The following is a 7,075-nucleotide window of genomic DNA, read 5'->3' as shown; positions in this document are numbered from 1 at the left end:
AAATAAGCTATAGATTGGTCACTAAAAGAATGAGTAAAGTTCAAAAAGTCAGTGGTGGAATTAAAATTATTAACCATGGTATTTGCCAAATGTTCATCTCCTTTAAACAAAATAAAAATGTCGTCCAAAAAATGAGTATAATAGATAATGTCTTCAAAGAAAGAAGAAGAAAAAACAAAATCAGTTTCCCATTGGGCCATAACAAGGTTCGCCACACTGGCTCCACATGGCGAACCCATGGCCAAGCCAACCTTTTGTAAGTAAAATTTATCATTAAACATAAAATAATTATTAGTTAAAATTAAATCCAGTAATTCTACTACTAATGTAATAGTTGTAGTTAACGCTTCATGCTTTTTCATTATCTTATTATTATTAAGTTATGTTCTGAAGAAGTTTGTTACTAGTCAGACGAAAAGCGCTTAATCTACTGTGTTATTCGTGTGTAACCATTTCTATTTGGATTAAATCCTGTTTCTGTGCCTCAGTCCGGGTTTGTTTTTCTTGTTGCTTACTTAGTTGAAGTGCCGTTTCTGTGTACCAGTTGGTTTTATGGCGTCCGACACTCCCGTGCTACCTGGTGCAGATATATTTACAGGACAAGTGACTTTGGGTACTACTACTGATTTTGATTCCATTTCTACATCTGGGACTCATACAGATTGTGTCAGTACTGTTAAGTCAACGATGGAAGAAGACGGTAGCAACAGCTCCGGTAAAAACTGTTTTTCAACATTGCTCAATAAAATAGAGCAGATATCGAGGAGACTTGACCAATTGGATGCGGTTTACACTTCGTTGGTGAAGGTACCTGCAGGTCAAATGGGTAAGGAAAGCAGTGTGCGGGAAGTTATCAACGTATTGTCTAACACTAATCAGATGCAAGAGGAACAACATGCCGTACGCGTTACCGTTGTGGATGCATCTTCGCAAAAGCAACGAATGGAGAGTCAGCCTTCAACTTTAAATTCAGGTACTGGTAACAGTATCACACAGGGTCAACGAACAGTTAACCCAGACCGTCTTTTGGTTCCAACAGCTTTTCCAGATCGTACTTTGACTCCACCAGTTAACGTAATTGTACCGGCAGCCTCGTTAGAAGGTTTTCCTTCTGTTTTTCAGGATACACCAACTGGATTGAATATGACGTTGACAACACCAGTTGCTGCACAAAATTTAAGGTTAGTCCAGTCAACGGATGATAACAACTTTTCTCTAACAGCTTGGTTAAATAAGAGCTTTAGTTTTGGTGGCGAGCAAGGTTCACTTTCTGGCAGCCATCTAAATGACAGTATTGTCGAAACTGACATTGTATCCAACTTGAAACTGTTGGATAATTTGTTACTTAAGTATAAAAAAACACAATTGGAGGTTTCCTATTTAAGGGAATGTTTACAACTAAAAATAGTACCTAAAGGCCTTCGGAAGGTGCAATACCCTACTGGCCTAATAAAAGATTCAGACTTTCACGTAGAATTAATCAACATTTTTAACAAACATGGTCTTGAACTGATGGAAGTAATGATTAAACACTATTCTATCATGTCTGAAAAAATACTGACTTTGGTTCAAGACATTGACTCTAAGATTACTAGTGACTTACAGTTTGAGAGATACAAATTTGACTATAATAGGACATTTGTCAGTATAAATCAACATCTCTCAAAATTAAGCACTAACAAGGTAAAGAAACTAGAACGTGATAAACTAGCATATCAAAAGGGTCAGGCTTTTCCTGTACCTCCACCAGCACAAATATGGCAACTGGGTTATTCTTTAATGAATATGGCACCTAGTGACTTGAACTTTAGTCTTGACAAAACACAAGTTGATCAGGCTGTAACACAACCAATGGGCCAAATTAGGCATCAACCTGAGAATCCACCTTGTTCAAGTAACTTATTACAGCCTGACAATGAAACTTGTCAGGAAGGTCCACGGAGGAGTGAAAGACTAATGAATTCATCTAAGGTGAATTATAACTACAACACCAGATTTGTAAGTCAAGGTAGCCACAACCAACAAGACCGGGTTGGTAACTATAATTCTACACAGCAGGATTTTCGCAATTACAATTCTATGGGTGCAAGGCCCAAATACCAGAAAGCCCAGAGACCACAAAGGTGAGCTTAACTTCAACATGTGATAATTTTGTTCCATCAACGGCTGTAGTGACTAACGACTATGTGACTTTGCAAACAGATCTTGATGTTACTTTTTTTCTTGACTCACCATCTACACAGCACTTGTTGCAGGATTCTCTAATTGGTGAATGTACTTCAGACTTGAACTCAGTTTACAACTCAGACTGTACTGTGACAAATGTAACGGTTCCATCTAAAGAAGGCCCTGATGTTATACTCAACAGAGACAGTGACTTTAAGGTGTACAACTTTTCGGATAGTTCGCTATCAATAGACCTTGTGGACTTTCTTTCGAAAGGTTATACGTATGTTCCCTGGTATAACATGGACATTTCAAGAACTATTATAGATCTTAGGATGTACATTAGAAAGCTCAATTTAGGAGTATTCTTTATGGGGAACAACGCTTCCTTAGAAACAAGTCCATTTTCCATAGCTAGTACATTTAATCCACCCCTTCACCCACTTTTACTAATGTTTGAACAAGTTTGTGAATTGGATTTGAGAAACTTAGTCAACACAAGAAAAGCTATGAGAGGTCACTTTTCAAGTGTTGAAAGGGATTTTCTTGAGTACATACAAACTCAAGACATTAGGGTCTGTAAACCGGATAAAGGGGGTGGTCTTGTAGTCTTTGATAAAGCTGACTACATAGCACGTATGTCACTTCTTTTGGACAATGAAACATACTTACCTAGTTCTAGATCTGAAATTAACAAGGCATACAATCTTATCAAGTCTTGCTTATATGACTTATTCATCGAAGGACGCATTGACCAGGCTCTTTTGGATTTTTCTTGTACAATGTTCCCTAGGTTTCCAACATTGTTCGGAATACCAAAAATCCATAAAGACACTAGAAATCCCCCAATGCGCCCATTAATAGATGGGAGGGGTTCACCAACTTATGCTATCTCTAAAGTTGTAGACAACATTTTACAGAGATATGTGGCCCTCGAGTCTCACATTTGCAAAGACTCTTGGTCTTTTTTGTCCAAGATCAATGAATTGACCTTCAACAGTGAGTACAATTTTTTAACAATAGACGTTAAAGATCTTTATACGTGTATCCCTCACGACACGGCATTGGAATGGGTGGCCCAGATAATGAAAAAGCATGAAGCGTTAACTACAACTATTACATTAGTAGTAGAATTACTGGATTTAATTTTAACTAATAATTATTTTATGTTTAATGATAAATTTTACTTACAAAAGGTTGGCTTGGCCATGGGTTCGCCATGCGGAGCCAGTGTGGCGAACCTTGTTATGGCCCAATGGGAAACTGATTTTGTTTTTTCTTCTTCTTTCTTTGAAGACATTATCTATTATACTCGTTTTTTGGACGACATTTTTATTTTGTTTAAAGGAGATGAACATTTGGCAAATACCATGGTTAATAATTTTAATTCCACCACTGACATTTTGAACTTTACTCATTCTTTTAGTGACCAATCTATAGCTTATTTGGACATCTTATTGGTTAAAAATTCGGATCTTTGTTGCTTCACAGGTCAAGTGTACAGAAAACCAACATACTCAAATTCCTTTTTACATTATTCAAGTTGCCACCCATTCCACCAGAAAAGATCTGTTGTAAAGGGCCAACTCGTGAGGGCATCTCGTATATGTACCCTGGATGAGGATTTTTACAATGAAACTAGAACTTTGAAACATATGTTCCTCCATCGAGGGTATCCTGAATGTCTAATCGATGATTTGACAAATGAAGTAAAAAACAAGAGAGTAACTAAACTACTTGCTCCCCTGTTACATTTACGTTCTAATACACTTTTAGCCTCTGATACTTCTACGTCTTACGTAGATAGACCATCTATGGAGGCTTTTAGTGCAGTACAAGAAAGATTTTTTCAGCGATCTTTTACTACAGCATATAGTGCCCAATCCAAATTTATTGTAGAGATTTTGTCAAAGAACTGGGACTTGTTAAAGAACAATTCTTCTATTCTGGAATTGTTGGGTAATAGACCACATGTGACATTTAGAAAGGGTAGGAACATTAAAAATATAATTGAAAGAGGTAAAAAATCTACACCCTTGCGTACTGGGATGTCTAAATGTGAGAATTGTAATCAGTGCAGACACGTAGATTGTACTAACCAATTTACCATTAATGGTAATCGGTTTAAGTTAAAAGGAAAATACAATTGTAATACTAGATTCGTAGTCTATTTAGCTAAATGTACTGACTGTCACGCATTTTATGTCGGTAAGACCGAGCGCCGGCTGCGTGACAGAATCTACGAACATCAGTACGCTATAACTCACACAAAGTTAGATAATGCTTTAGCCAAGCATATCAACTTATTTGATGGCCATAGATTTAAATTTTTAGTTATCGACCAGTATGTCCAGGATGTTAGAGGTGGACCGGCCTCATTTAAACTGGAAGAACTTGAGCTTTTGTGGCAGATAAGATTGAATGCCATTAACTATCCTGGCATAAACGAATCCTGTTCAATAGCATGTATTTTAAAATTGAACAGTCTTAGGAGATAAAATATATATCCTTTACTTAAAGATTACTGTTTTACATGTTTGAAACATACTTTATTAAGTTGTTGAATTCAATTTTAGTTATATTTAGTATTTTAACTGTATTCACTTGTAAAATTTTTATTGTATATAGCTTTAAATCTTAAATTGTATGTTCCCGCACTTTTTGATTTAAATTAAGCATCCTTTGCCTTATTAAGTTATGTTCTGAAGAAGTTTGTTACTAGTCAGACAAAAAGCGCTTAATCTACTGTGTTATTCGTGTGTAACCATTTCTATTTGGATTAAATCCTGTTTCTGTGCCTCAGTCCGGGTTTGTTTTTCTTGTTGCTTACTTAGTTGAAGTGCCATTTCTGTGTAATAGTACAGGGGCAAGCAAGTAGGATCTCTAGAGTATGTTTGACTGATGATGAATACGAGAATGAATTGAGCAAACTTAAGGGCCATTTTCAACAGAAGGGCTATCGGGGAAGTATGGTGAATAGCATTATAGACAACAGTAGAAGCTTCAGAAGTAATAAATACAAACCTTAGTTGAGGCGCACCTTAGCTGAGGCTAAAACCACCGAAGATAGACCCATAGCTCAACAAGCCCCACAGTTTATGTTTACCTACAGTAGTAATATAGGTGACATTTGCAATATTGTTTGGAGTAATTGGAACATTTTAACTAGTGATGACAGTTTAAGGGGTATAATAGGGAGAACACCGACTTTTAGATACAGAAGAAATAAAAATCTGAAAGATTTGTTATGCAAAGAAAGGTTTAATACCAATGACACCATGGCCATTATGTCCTCAGGAACAGTTCCTTGTGGGAGATGCAAGGCTTGTTGTTACATTAATAAGTCCATTAGTTTTGTACATCCGGTAACACATAGGCAATTTTTATTGAAAGGGAGGGCAACATGTCGCACCATGGATTTAGTATATCTAGCTGAGTGCAGTCATTGCCCCAGTTTTTATGTGGGGAAGGCAAATCAAATGCTAAAAGCTAGGGTTTTGCAGCATATATCTTGCATCAGGAATGGTGATATACACAATGCCTTGAGCAGGCATGTGATTGACAACCCCACACATAGCTTCACATTTAGAGTCATAGTGAATGTTAGGTTAAACAACAGAGGGGGAGATGTAAAGCATATGACAGAGCTGGCAGAGTCAAGGTGGATCATAGAGTTAATAGCCAATCGGACACCTGGATTGAATGATGTTGTACCTATTAAGCCCACCCTTCAGAATAGGCGGGTTTTTTACTGACTGCCATTGGTCATGAGTTGTTTTAAATTAAGTACTGTTTTAATGAGAGCTTTATCTGATGAAGGGAAATATCCCGAAAGCGCTCATCCCATGATTTTTATGCAATAAAAGTTTTAAGGTATAGCAGTGTCCTGCCGGTTTTTTCTGGCATATTGTGAAACATGCTAGACATGAATTTTCTTTCTTTGGTATTGACAAAGTGGACTTGAATCCAAGAGGAGGTCCTTGGAATAATATATTGGAAGCCAAAGAACTCAAATGGCTACTCAAGATGGAGGCTTTATATCCACCTGGGTTGAATGACCACCTAAGTTTCACTAGTTTGTTAAAGCTTAGATCTTATGAATTATAGTATTTGACACTAGTTTTTTTTTTATAGTTTTCTCATTTATTGGACCATACAATATGTTGACAGCTCTCCATTTTTAAAAAAAATTCTAAATCTCGAATCTAGAATATTAAAACCATCTTAAAAACTTTTAGATTATATAGTTCTATTTTTTTAATCTTATGTGTATTGTAATAGTACAAACAATTTATTTATAGAACTATTTGATTAACATGTTACTTTATTACATTTTTGGGTTTCCGGTTTGAATGTACCTTTAAGGTTGAGTTTTTAATTTGATTGTTAATTTATTATAGTGTAGTGTGATTTAACTGGAACTATATTTAAATGATTTTATTTAGATCTGTGTTTAGATTCTGATGAAGTCCTGTGTTACAGTCAGATGAAAGCACTTAATCTTTTTTATTTTGTATAATAAAAGTTGTTACTTCAACGGTGCAAGTTCTGAAGGTCTACTGGATTGGTTTTGTGTTGCTAAATAAAGTCATAGTGGAGAACTGTAAAAAGGGGAAGAATCTAAGTATGGCATGGATAAGCTACAAAAAAGCATTTGACAGTATCCCACATTCATGGATAAAAGAGTGGTTAAAAATGTATAAGACACACCCGGCACTGATAGAGTACATCACATCAACCATGAAATAGTGGCAAACCACTTTGCAGTTAAGCTATGATAGCTTTAGACAAATTATTATTCCAGAGATAAAAGTTCAAAGGGGGATATTCCAGATGACTCTCTGTCACCGCTGCTCTTTTGTCTTGCCCTTAACCCATTAAGCTGTCTACTTAACAGATTAGGTCATGG

This window comes from Protopterus annectens, chromosome 5.part1 (genome assembly GCF_019279795.1).
Source record: "Protopterus annectens isolate FY-2018-M chromosome 5.part1, PAN1.0, whole genome shotgun sequence".
NCBI lineage: Eukaryota > Metazoa > Chordata > Ceratodontiformes > Protopteridae > Protopterus > Protopterus annectens.
The sequence above is the reverse complement of the archived record's forward strand: the minus strand, read 5'-3'. Positions refer to the sequence as shown.